Source organism: Centrocercus urophasianus, unplaced genomic scaffold, assembly GCF_019232065.1.
Source record: "Centrocercus urophasianus isolate 14NV4802_14NV808 unplaced genomic scaffold, USGS_Curo_1.0 seq_30, whole genome shotgun sequence".
In the NCBI taxonomy this organism is placed as follows: domain Eukaryota; kingdom Metazoa; phylum Chordata; class Aves; order Galliformes; family Phasianidae; genus Centrocercus; species Centrocercus urophasianus.
The window spans coordinates 7,748,902-7,761,584 of NW_024884867.1; the positions used below are offsets into that span (position 1 = coordinate 7,748,902).

General features: G+C 43.5%; 1 long non-coding RNA gene across 1 annotated transcript in view; it reads right to left on the minus strand.

Moving 5' to 3' along the window:
• The window catches only part of LOC122165721, a 37,881-nt gene that overhangs the window by 703 nt on the left and 24,495 nt on the right, over positions 1–12,683 (minus strand). Inside the window, exons 7-9 of the long non-coding RNA XR_006170582.1 lie at positions 5,786–5,929; positions 1,173–1,350; positions 930–1,095 (exon numbers count right to left, since the gene is read on the minus strand). This is a non-coding gene — a long non-coding RNA (uncharacterized LOC122165721). The remainder of the gene's footprint in view (positions 1–929; positions 1,096–1,172; positions 1,351–5,785; positions 5,930–12,683) is intronic.

The following is a 12,683-nucleotide window of genomic DNA, read 5'->3' on the forward strand; positions in this document are numbered from 1 at the left end:
GGGCACAAGTCCAAACACTTAAATTAGGCCAGAGGTAACTTGTGTCCCTGGCAAAACTGCCATAGCTGCAGAGAGAAACAGGTCAGCAACAACAAATTCTGGAAACATACACACCCAGATGGAGGGTTTAAAAGCATGAACATGGCATATGCTCCTGAGCTGTTCTTTACACTGCACTATGTTGCACAGTGTTCCTTCTCCTCTCCAGAGCAGAGAGAAACAAATCTTTAAACATTCACGGTGAACTTTCAAATCAATAACATATGAAACTTTTTCTAAAAGGTGAAGATGTTGTAAAAATCAATGTCAGAGAGAACACTTTGCCAACTCAATTATGCTTGTTCCTCTCAAACTGAAAACAAACGAGAAAAAGAGACAAGAAACAAAAGAAAAAGGAAAAAGAAGTGGGCTTATTTCAAGCCCAATAAGCGTTCCTTGGGCTAACGTCCCAGTTCGGTAAATATTCTGAGGGCTTCTTATGCCAAGTCCCCTCAAGGGGTCATAATTAACTTAACATAACATAATTAACCCTAAATAGGGCTACCTTGTTTCAGAATCGGTCTCATTTTAAGCAATATTTCTGTCCATGTCCACAGTTTTAAAATAATGTTGTGTCTATTAGATGGCATGAAAGTGCCCCAGAAATGGAAATCAGCCATCAGAACTTAGACCCAAATAAGTATGATTAGACATGGCAGCTGTCTAGAAAACATTCAGCTATTTCACTGAGTCTTGGACAAAATATGAATGATTGTGCCCTTTCCAGCAAGTGCAGAACCAGAAAGGCTCCCACATCACCCTCTGCTTCTCAAGGCAAATTTTGTTTCAAAGGTTGACCCCAAAGAAAAAGAAAACAACAGATATAAGTACAAACAGCTGTGCTCCTGTGGGGTTAGCTGGAGACTGCAAGGAGCAAGTGAATCACTCACCCAAAGACATGCTGTACACAGCACCCAACCAGACTGCAGAATGCAGGCCACCACGGGTAGGGCTGAATGGTGCAGCAAAATCCTCGTCCAGCAATCATAACAGTCTCAGCCTCCAAGCAGGACTTGCACTTTTGGTTTTAACATGGACGTGTCACCTCCATACTCTCTGGAAAGGAAATAAATGTCTGCCTAGCAGGCTGATGTGTGAGTCTTTTCACAGTGCTGAGCAGGGAGATCCTTTACCTCTAAGTGGGTGAGCACCAACGCATGAGACTGAATGCTGTCCCATGCCCTGCTGTGTGATACGTGCAGTTCAATTCCAGACTCCTCGCTTCACCACAACAAAGCTATCAGAATGTCCTTGTATGCAGGTCACCATATCCCAGTTCTTGTCAATCGGCCGTCAGTAATCTTCTCATAGCTGAAAGAGAATGGCTAGGAAGTAAATAGCAACACCAGTGATTTCAGAATGACCTTGGACACTCTCCTATGACAAAAATCTCATAAACAGACACCAAATACAAAATCAATTACAGAATACCCTGGAAATCTGTACTTGGTTATCTTGAAACCAAACCATGTCAGGAATTTGGGTGAGTTTTTACTTAAAGACTCACATTATTGGCGCTTGATCAGATACAGATAAGTTAGATTTCCAGCTTGTAAAGAGAATAATGCAAAAGGAATTGGAATAGATTAATTTCACATGTTTCATTTCAGGACAGGTAGTTTTCTGAAGCACTAAGACAACATTTATATAAAACTAGATTATAATGGAGCTGTAATTTATGGGAAAAGTTTTAAAGGTTTAAAGCCCAACAGTTTTTGCAGCACTTAAAAAGTTTTTCTCAATATGGTGCCAAACCAATAAGATTCACAAGCTGTTGAACATGTGATTATTACTATTTTTACCAAATACTTGATTACATTACTTGGTTTGCCCCTTACCAGGGGGACAGAGTTCTAAAGTACAGTTTGTGGTTTTCTAAGAGTCAGAATTATTATCACATTTTCCTGATATTTTAGTGCAATACCAATCACAAACACAGCTGGGGCTTGCCCACGTCCTGCCTGTGCCCTCCACAGAGTACCTGCACTACAGAGATTACTACTGCAACAGGCAGAAAGATCACAGCCTGAAGCACTTCTTGCAATGCACCTGGGCTGTGACAAGGATGTTCAGTGCTAACATGCATCCCACTGAAATACTGAAGGCAAGTTGTGCTGCCATAGAACTTTGGAATCTGCATTTCTAGAGAATGGGGTTTTATCATCAAGGTTCACGATGAAAACTTCACCGAGCAGAGCACGTCACAGGACACAGACCTCAAAATACTCAAAATATCCTCATCAAGCCTTCTTTTCTCCAAACATCTCTGCTAACACTATGGAAGCAATAAAATACTTCAAACATACTGCACAGATCAGCTGGAAATACTCCAAAAATATCAGTGTTTTTAAGCTATTCCCTTCTCTGCTAAAAAGGTATCATATCTTGTTCTTTACCTAAAGCATTGCTAGACAGGAGGGAACAGATACTAAAACATTTCCAGGCATGAAATTAATAGAAGACTTTGTAGTTTTATTGGGGAAGAAATACAGAATGGACAGAAAATATCCCTGTAGTATCTTTTCACAAATTAACTGGCAGACCTGAAAGCCATTTCTCTCCAAAAGCCTGGACTGAAGTTACATTGGATCTCATGAAAATAGCCATGAAGTCTGGTTTACCAAAATGACTCCAATAGCATTAAGTAGTGTTAGACTCTATAATAATCCAAACAAAGTTTGATAGAAATATGATTTTGCAAGTTAAAATGAAAATACTGAATTTTCCCATGAGGAAAACACAGATAATAAACCAGCTAGGGAAAATGTGTTCAACGACCATGTGGATATCAGTATGAAAGGCAAGCTTTTTTTATAGTATCACCTCATTCTTATTGGTTGTTAGAAAACTGAAAAGCTCCCTGCACAAGGTGATGGAGAAATCCTGTTGGGACCTGGCTGTGGATACTGAATTGCTTTACTCTTCTGAGTTGTTTTAGCTGAACTGCTCCAGTGTGGTGGTTATGTTTCTCCCCCAGACACCTGCATGAGCCAGTCTGTGCTGCCATGTCTACCCTACAGGTGGGGAGCAAAGGCAGACAGCAGTAATGGGCCAGATTTCCAACTGCCCTTGTTCATGGAAATTAAAGTATTTGTTGAAACACAGCTCTCACATGCTCATGCAGGGTGCTTGATTTCCTTCCAGCCCAACTCCAATGGGAGCCTTCTAAATAGTGTAAAATACAACACCTGAACGTTATGATGGAAGATCAGAATGACCTGTTGCAGAATATGCTGGCTACTGCGATCCCAATGGCTTTCCTGTGCTCATCCTCACTCTGACTGGCTGGAAGTGTCAGCAAACCACATGGAATGGCTGCGAATGACTCTGTCCTCAAGACTGTGAGCAATGCAGCTTGTAAAATGCAACAATAAGGACACCATTGGTATCTGTTCCAGCTCGTCCTTATGTCAATAACCACACCACGCAGAAGGTGTTCTGAATACCTAGCAAATGGTTTCCATATAGTTTTGGGGAGGAATGTGGCTTTTCAGGTTAGTTCCTGAAAATTTTGAAGACAACTTAATAGGTCAGGGAGTTTCTGCCACAGGAACTCCACTCTGCTTTATATGAAACTTGCTGAAACTTTTAGATATTCTCCTGAAGATTTTCTGAACTGCGCCTTTAAAACAAACCAGTGCCCAGTGGCAAACCAGTGTCACTTTCCTGGTGGTAATGGTACTTCAGAGTTATTAAGAGAGACTATCCAGCAGGGAATTTCTGAAGGCAAATCTGGACTGTTTCTTAGTTGCACATTTCTCTTTTACTTTATGTTTGAACGCAGACTTGGGATAAGTCCAAGAGCTCCTTCAATCCTCCCAAGCTGCAGTCTTGCCCACAAACTTAAGAGCATCCACACAATAGCTGTATTCTTATGTGTCAGACCTCTCAGCAAGCTACCAGAAAATGGAGGCTTGTAGGTGTGCATTCTGCCAACAAAGCAAGCAATCTTAAAAAATACAGGCTTTCAATTATGATTAAAAGGCCAGGTAGCCTCCAAGCCAGAAGAGAATAATCTCTCTGTCTCTGTGAAGTCCCTTCCTTTCCAGCGGCTGTACTGGTGGTTGCAGCCAAGCCAGAATGAAAGATGCTTTGCATGACTTTCAGTGTTTACTCTCACAGGAAGCACAGTATCCTGTCTGGCTGTTGGTATGCTCACCACCTGATTCCAGCACACTCCAAACAGCAGCCTTTTTACACAAGCAGAATGTGCTGCAGTTTAAATACTGGGAAAAAAAATAAGCAAGAAGGGCTGCTCTATTAATTGGTGGGTCAGAGCACTATTTGCTTAAGTGTTAGCACCGAATCAAGCTCTTCCTTTTGCAGCCCAGCAGAGACTCTCTGTGCTGCATGTCTGTGCCCTTCATGACTAACAAAATGAGGGCTCATAGAGACACCACAGTCCTCTGAGTTCTCCATTCTACAGCCTTCAGCCATCTGTGAGGGCGGCAGGAGCCAGGGCAGGACTGTGAAAGGAACTTAAGTCTACCTTACCCTGCAGGACAACCAATGGTTATAACATGTGTTCAAAAATGGTCCCTCCAGACAACAGTTCTGTGACTCTACAGTGGGATTTCATCAGTAACACTGAGCGGTTTCACCTTTTGCATTTGGAGGCGTGCGACTCTGAGCCCACCGTTCAGAGCATGTTGATAGACTGGAAAAGGTTCAAAGGACCACGAGATTACTTAGAAGGTTGCAAAATAGATTTCAGGCAGAAGTAACCAGGACTGCAACTTACTCTTCCTGTTATAGAATGTTCTTATATCCTCTCGAAGCAGAAATACCGGGAATAAAACTGATCTTAGGATTTTCATTCTGGCAGACAAGAGATACAAACAAGATCTGGTGGCTGTGGCCTGATGTGAAGATTTCCAACAACTGGAGCAATGCATTAAGGTAATCGGCTCTTCACTGCTGACTACCTCTGAGACCAGTCTCCTTTCCCAGACACACATTCAATTCAAAATACATTGATCTGGAATCGATTTTTACTGCTAGGCTCTGCGTTACATGGAGGAGTATAAGTGATGGCCTGTTAGATTCTCTCTTTAGGTTTCTAAAAAATGAGGAATCGTCCTAGAAATTTGGGAAACCTCTGATTCTCCTTTATGCAACTATTTGTCAACTTTAAGACATATTTTACCAGCTCTGCCCAACTGATGTGAAACTTACAGCTCCACCACAAGTTGTGTCTCCCAGGTAGGTGGCTCATTGCTGAAGCCTTGCAATTTTTTTCCTTGGAATTGAACAAACATAGGGAAAATTCACAGGTAACATGTGATCTGTAATTTCATACAATAGCTCGCTGTAAACTCTCTGCTTGTGTTGATTCAGTAACCAAGGAACCCCCAAGATACATTTCTTAAAAATCAACTAAAAACCCTCTCCAAACAGCACAGAAATGAATAATCTCAGGTTGCACACAAAACCAACCTGGCCTTTTATCTTTCTAATAAACGTAGCAATATAAACACAACTATAGACATTGTTTTTTAATTAGGAGAATGTGCCATGGGATGTTTACAGACCCCTATGGAAATGTATGGACATTTGGTTGCTTAGCAAACGACAGAACCTGAAAGATGTCTCAGCTAAGACATTTACAATTAGTTTGGCAGGAGTGGAAATAAAAGCTCTGGAAGCAAACATAAAGAACATTGACCCAAGAAAGGCCAAGACAGTGCTAAGGAAGGTTATGCAGAGGTACGCCTTACCAACAATTTTTATTTGAATATTAGCTTACCACAACTTTGTGTTTGTGAACAGCTGAATTCAGACTGCCATTGAGAAGGACTCGCAGGGAGCACCCACACATGGAAGCTGCTGTGTGGCCTGGTCTGCCACTGGGAACTTCAATCCTTCAGGGCTGGATATAGCTGGGCAGACACTGTTTATGAGAGAACAGAGTGAAAAAAAATCAGTGAAAGACTCATTTGCCATGTGGAGGTGAGACCAAAGGGAGATGCATGGCTCCTACAGAACATGTTGCCTGATGGATGGGTGGCAGAAGGCTGTGACCATCTGGATTTATGGGTCTGCACCATTTGTGACCGTGGCTTCTGTCTCTGAAAGGAAAACCTCCTGGAGTCTTCGAGGTGCAGCTGTGTATGAGAACCAGTTCGTACCAATCCCTCAACCTTGTCTTTGCTGTGAGCCATGGAAAGCAAGTTCCTGTGCTGCTGGCTTTTGTGTTCTAATAAACAAAGGAATCTAAATGGACAATTTAATTCTTACAGCCATTGTGGTTAGCTCCAAACCACATGGTTGTGTCAGTGTCACAAGGGAACTCTTCCCTTCTTGTACACAGTTAGCAGTTCTACTTCCAAATTTTCTCACCTTCATGGTGACATTGGTTTTATCCTCCTGGAAACTGGAAATAACAAAGTCTGGTGCAAAGAAACAGCGTGCTGTCTTTCAGGTTAAGTAGTTGAATAGACATGAGAAAACACTGTGTACTTGCCTGCGAGAAGAACTTTCCTGCAGCATCATCTCCCATAGTAATATTACCACAACTACAATCACATCTACCCCAAATACAACAGAGAGATACATCATGCAAAATTACTTCCAAACTATGCTGTCTTCACACAACATTCCTTTACCTTGGAAAAGCAGGAAGAAACCTGCCTGCACAGTAAGTCAATCAGATGGCAATACTGCAAGCATTTACTGCTTTACTGTTTGCCCCCTCCTCACTCCCACAGCCCAAGGGTTTCACCTCCTAGTGCCTGAGTTTGAAAGGGTGAAGTGCTGGGATTTAAAGGTTGCTCTGATTAACAGGAGCTGTTAGTGCTCTGTTACATGAATTAAGTTACATAAGTTCTAGATACAACTTGAGACGAATTTGTTTTTAATTTGAAACTCTGAATTTTGTGTAAGAAAAAAAAAAAAAGCATGGTCAGGTTGGTTTTTATAATGAGATGGTGAAAAGCCAGGTGAAATTAACTCCATAATCATTAGCTTGCTTTGCTTTTGGCCAAACAATTTGCACACCTAAAAGGTGGAGTTTGCAGCAGCTCTAATCCCACTTTAAGAGATACTTCAGACCAGCAGCTTTCAATCCTGTCAGGGATTTTTTCCCCAGTACAAATGCATAGCTTTAAATCGTGAACTTGAACTTGCTGGTACTACCTCTCTTACCCACCACAGGCCTTCAGCAATAGTCCACTCCCTTTGTGTTTCTATGGAGCACTGGGTCACAGCTGCTGCTCACATAACCGGCCCTATTTGCGTCACTCAGCAGCAGCATTTCTGTGCAACGAGAAAATCTGCCGGCCTTTATTTTACTGCTCAGGAATACAAGGTGTGGTGGAGCAGGGGGAAGGAATGTTTGCAATGGCTCTAATCTGCAAAGATGGGTTCCAGCTGCATTTCACATATGATTTGGGGTTTGGATGAAGTTTTGACAGAATTTCTCCATGAATTATGCAAGAGGCTGCTGGAATGCTGCAAGTACACAGAGAGACTTGCTCAGGCAGCACTCAGACAACACACTGCCATCCAACACATGAACCAAATCAAAGCCCACTCTGAAAGGCACAGCGGGGAAGGAAAGAAAGAAGTGGACCCCCAGTGCTTGGGGTGCCAAGGTGGGGACAGGCAGGCTGCCTGCAATGAGGTGCTGCAATGCAGCACTAGATGGTGCTGTATTTTAGAAATATCTTTGCCTTGTGGGTCCTTTTATATTTGATGAGGGCTCAGAGATGTGGCAGACACACACAAATACTTCTTTTGAGACGCACTGCTCTCTCTCAAAGGAAGTATGGATTTTGTTTGCTATTTTATAGCATAGGATTTAACATGGATTGATTTCACAACTGCTGAGTGGCCAGTTAAAATCTCCAGGTGCTTTTGGTTTCCTTTGAGTGGGTGAAAGGAACTTCAGGGCACCATGGAAAGTGTGTCAGGACATATGCTGTGTGCCCATGTCTGCTCTTCTCTGACTTAGCCTCTAGCTACCTCCAGGGTTTACTCCTACTGCTGTTTCTAACTGAACTTGAGCTGGGTCTACTTGATGTGTTTCTAAAGATGCTGGGCACTGATTCAAAGCTGGCCAATTACCCTCACTCTCAGCCACTCCAGCTGGCACTGCTGGGATGCAGCAGTTGGCCTGATCCATACAAGGCTGCAACAGGCAAAGAAGCTCTCTTCTCTGGGACAGGAAGGACTCTGAGACACCTGCTTGTTCCAGTCAGCTGTCCAAGGAGTGCATCTACGCACACTCTCTTCCCTCTAACTCCAGAGGTTTCTTTGATCCCAGGTTCAAGTGAGTTCAGTATCTTGGCCACAGACAGGGCAATCCAAGACAGGAAAGGGTATTTAATGTCAGAAAAGATCAGGGATGCAGTGCAGCAATGCTCACTTGGCAAGAACACGAAGAAGGGAGAAGGAGATGTCTTTTAGAGAATTGCAAGATGCCAAACCAGCTGGGACAGGTTATTAGCCCAGGAGCCAGTTCCATCAAGGAATCATTCAATTTTCTCTATCGGGCAACAGCAATCCAGATGCAGCTTCTTAGAAGGAAAGGATGAAAGGAAAGGATGAAGCAAACACTTTTTGTTTTTTTTTTAAAGGAAAAGGTGGTTCTACATTGAGGCAGTTCTAGAGGGTCTGTATGGAAGGCTGTGTAAGATGCATATTGGCATAACCAGAGTATCTGCTGCAATGCCTCATTGCTGAGTGAGAAGTGGTTCATCACTGGTTGGGTGCTGAGCAGCCTATCCCATCATAAAGCATAGCAAGGTTTAGTTTGGCAACAGAGATTGATATCTGGCTGCCTGGGTCTGAGAGGGGAGCGGTGAGCCAAGAAAGTGCTGCTCCAATCTACTGAAGTACTCGTGCTTGGGGCTGGCATTACTCAGAGTCAGCATTTAAATGAAGATGAAAGGCTTGTGATCATGTTTGCTTTATGGTCTGCAAAAATTCAACCAAGGATTGGAAATGATGAGGTTTCCCACTGCAGATAAAAGTCAGCTATGGGATGTGTTGTGCTCTAATGCCAAGCTTGGTAGCGATGTGAAATGATGAGCCTAGGAGCCCGCTAAGATACATCCTAGTGCTATGGGAATTAGCACTGCATAGCAGATGCCAGAGCCCTTAGCAAGACTTTCTCCTCTTACCTGAAGTCCCTGTGGCATCTCTAACAGGACAAAACATGCCAGTCCCAATGGCTCTGTATAAATTGGAGAGGTCTAAGGAGAAAGAAAGAGGAGATTGCCTGCAGCAGACAGCCCGGCAACAGAATATGTCATGTCATACCTGAGGATGCTATTCTGAGAGCTCAAGACAGGTTGAAAGAAGATTTATTCCACTCTCTGGGGAAAAGCGTTGGAAGGGGTTGGCATCTCTCCCAGACAAGAGTGAGTGGTGTTGCAAAAAACAGCCCAGGAAAAACAAAACATGCTTCCCCTTTGTAAGGAAGACCAGCCAAACTGGGTCCTACAGCCTTGGCTCAGAGTCCATCTGCAAAGTGTCTGCCACAGTCTGCTCTCACCGCGACAGATTGCGTGGGCAGGAGGACACTGTTGGTCAGAGCTTAGGGCAACAGGACCAAATCTTTGCAACCTCTCCCTATCCTGTTTACGACTAGTTCTGACAGGTAGTAGGGATCAGAGCCCTACAGCACTCCAATCTTTGTCCTCCCCTCGCTCATCCGTCAAATAAATGGGCAAGCAGAGATACCCAAGCTCACACTGTTCTGCTTAGTTCCCCCAGCTCTCAGCTCAACTTTTAACTCCTTATACTTCTTCCAGTTTTATCAGACATAATGTTTTTTACATGGGTTACTTGGAGGAAAAGTTATTTAAGGTTTCTACTATAAGATTCAAGGATGGGGGAAAAAAAAGTCCTGAAGTATCTGCAGTATCCCACAACTGAGAGGGCTGTGGAACTGAAGGACAACTTGGATTAAACCATTAAAGGTGTTTCAATCAGTTCAGTTCTCAGGGGAAGATCCAAGAGTAGAGAATCCAGCCAGGAATGGCAAAGAGGGGAGTGGGAGAAACATGGGGAAGGCTGTGAGGGGAGATATCTCCTCACATACACCTGTCCTGCAGAAAATTGTGGGTTCACATCCATCTGGACGTTGCCACTGCTGGGGATGTGGGGAGTTTAAAACCTGTTGTGTACGAATAAGGGAGACATTACAGTGTGCTCTATTACTTGCTGACCTGCCAGGAGATCCCTCAGCAAAAGAAATACAGTCGTGCCCTGCTACCCTCGTACACCCGATTTGTGTGTGGCCCAGTTTCTGACTACTCATAAAGTAGCCTCTGTTTTAGAGGATCCAACTTCTCAGTCTCTCCATGGGCAAAGCCAGGATTTTTTTGGGCTTGCGCCTGCTGCTGTCTTTGGGATCTGCCTTACTGCTCCTTCTTGAATTAGAAAGTATGCACTACTGGCAGCTAGAAGCACAGTCTCCTCTCCCCACATAAGGCCAAAGACTCATTTCTTCTCTTCAAGTTTAAATAAAGCTCTACTGTTTTGAAGTGTGATAGAGGGCTGGCTTTTGTTCTTTAACTACTGATCAGTGCCTTGCAGCTCTAGGCCATCAGGCCACCACTCAGCTCCTCTGCACCGCGTTGCCAGGCCAGCTGCCTCTGGCTGGACAGAGGAAGCATCTGTCTCATTCCCACCTGCATGCCCAGATAACCAGACTAAGTGATTCACTGGATCTCCCATTGGAAATCAGCCTAGAAGTGGGGGGTGAGGCAAATGCTTTTTCTGTCCCCAGCTCAAGTTCCCCTAGACACTGCATAAATACCTGACTCTGGCTGTGATACAGCAGCTTTTTTTCAGCAGAAACATGGAGAATAAAGACTCAGGGGATTGCTCCAGTAGTGTTCTCAGGACTTAAAGCAGCCATCTTGTGCAGAGAAGACAAAGGCAGATGAGCAGAGATGAAAAATATGGGTCTGAAGAAACAAAGCTAGTTTGTTCATGGTATATAATCACACGAGTAGCCCAGCCTATGCTATATTCTGAGCTATGGCTAGGGGCAATTAGAACAAATCTATCTGAGTTTAATTTACTAAAATAACATCCCTCTAGAAGTAGTTGGAAATCCTCCGTATTTGCATTTCAGTTGTGTCATTTCTCTGCCTTTAAAAGTCAATGAATGCCAGATGTTTCTGATTTCTCTTTCCAGCAAACAGGTATCTTGCCCAAACCATTCCATTTATATTAGACACAATTTGCTGCAAAGTTAGTTTTGTAGAAGTGAGAAGGGAGCAAAGGGGAAGGGACAAGCAAAACCCAAGAGCTGCCAGCATCTATCATGCAAAATGACTCTGAAGGAAATGGGGGACATGCAGCTGTCATGGCAAACAGCCACAGATTGAGGGCATGAAGCACTAATGAACAGGAAGAGCAAAGCCAGAGCCACAATTTTATCCCCTGTTGATATCCTACAAGAAAAATGATCACAGAGAACATTTATTGCCCCCTAACAAGATCAAGCTTAATAGCAAAGCTACACATGTTATTTACTTCCATGTTTGCCTATTGCATAAAGCAGAAATGTCTGTTGCCTGGATCCTCCCTGTCTGTTGAGGTCCTTTCTCTCGGGCTGGCTGTATGCAAGGGAGGTAGGTTGAAAAGATCCCAGAAGGGGTTCTAATGCTGGGGAAGATGATGAATTGCACTGGGCCCTAGCTTAATTACAGTATGGAGAACATGTAATGCAAAACCCTGTCCATCATGCCTCTTGCCCAGCTTGTACAACCTATGGGACACAAGCAATTAACATTCTAAAAACTGTAATGTAGAATAAAACAAAGTGTGCTATCACACCCAGCAGGTTCAGTTTCATATTGGAGTGGCTGTCTAACATGTCCTCTTAAAGTGCCCTAATTTCATGAGGCCTTTTGTATAGAGGATGAATCCCACCTATGCATGTAGTAAGCCTTGGGTAGAAGAACATGTGCTCATAATGCAGGGAAATAGAGGATATTGAAAGTGAAAAAAGATGTGAGAAGCAAGTCAGAATGTCAGAGAGGACTTGGAGTATCTGGGCTGGACAGTGAGAACTGCAGAGAGCAGTGGCACGAAATCTTTTAGTCAGACAGAAGAGAGACACAAACAGGCAAATCACTGCTCCTGTACTTGGCAGTTCCATGCCCCAGCACTCACAGCTGCAGCACGTGCTCTTGCTATATGAGTTTTCCAGAGTGTTCCCCTTCAGCACGCTCACTGGAAGCAGTACCTGCTCAGCAGTCTCTACAGAGAACAACAGGCTGGTTACTGCCCACCTGTTCACACTGTGCCCCATGAACTGAACCATTTGAGATTATGCTCTGCTAGACCAAGTGTACTGTAAACCATCTCTGTCCCAACTTTATTCTATGTTTATGAGCATCTGTCAACCTTGTCTACCTCCTTGCTCCAAAGAGGAACAGTAGAGAAAAAGAAGATCCTAATGTTTAATTTTCAAAAGATGCACCGTTATCTGCTTTTCTCATATCCAATAGGATATGCCTGGTTGTCAGGGAGGGGAAACTAGCCCTGGCACAACAGAAGCAGCAGTTCTAAAAATATCTTAAACACAGCACAGAAGAAAAGGAAGAGACATCTTCATCTGTCAGGCACTGTTTTACAGTTACACCCTGTGGATGCACATGATTGATTGTCTGAGTATGCCTGCC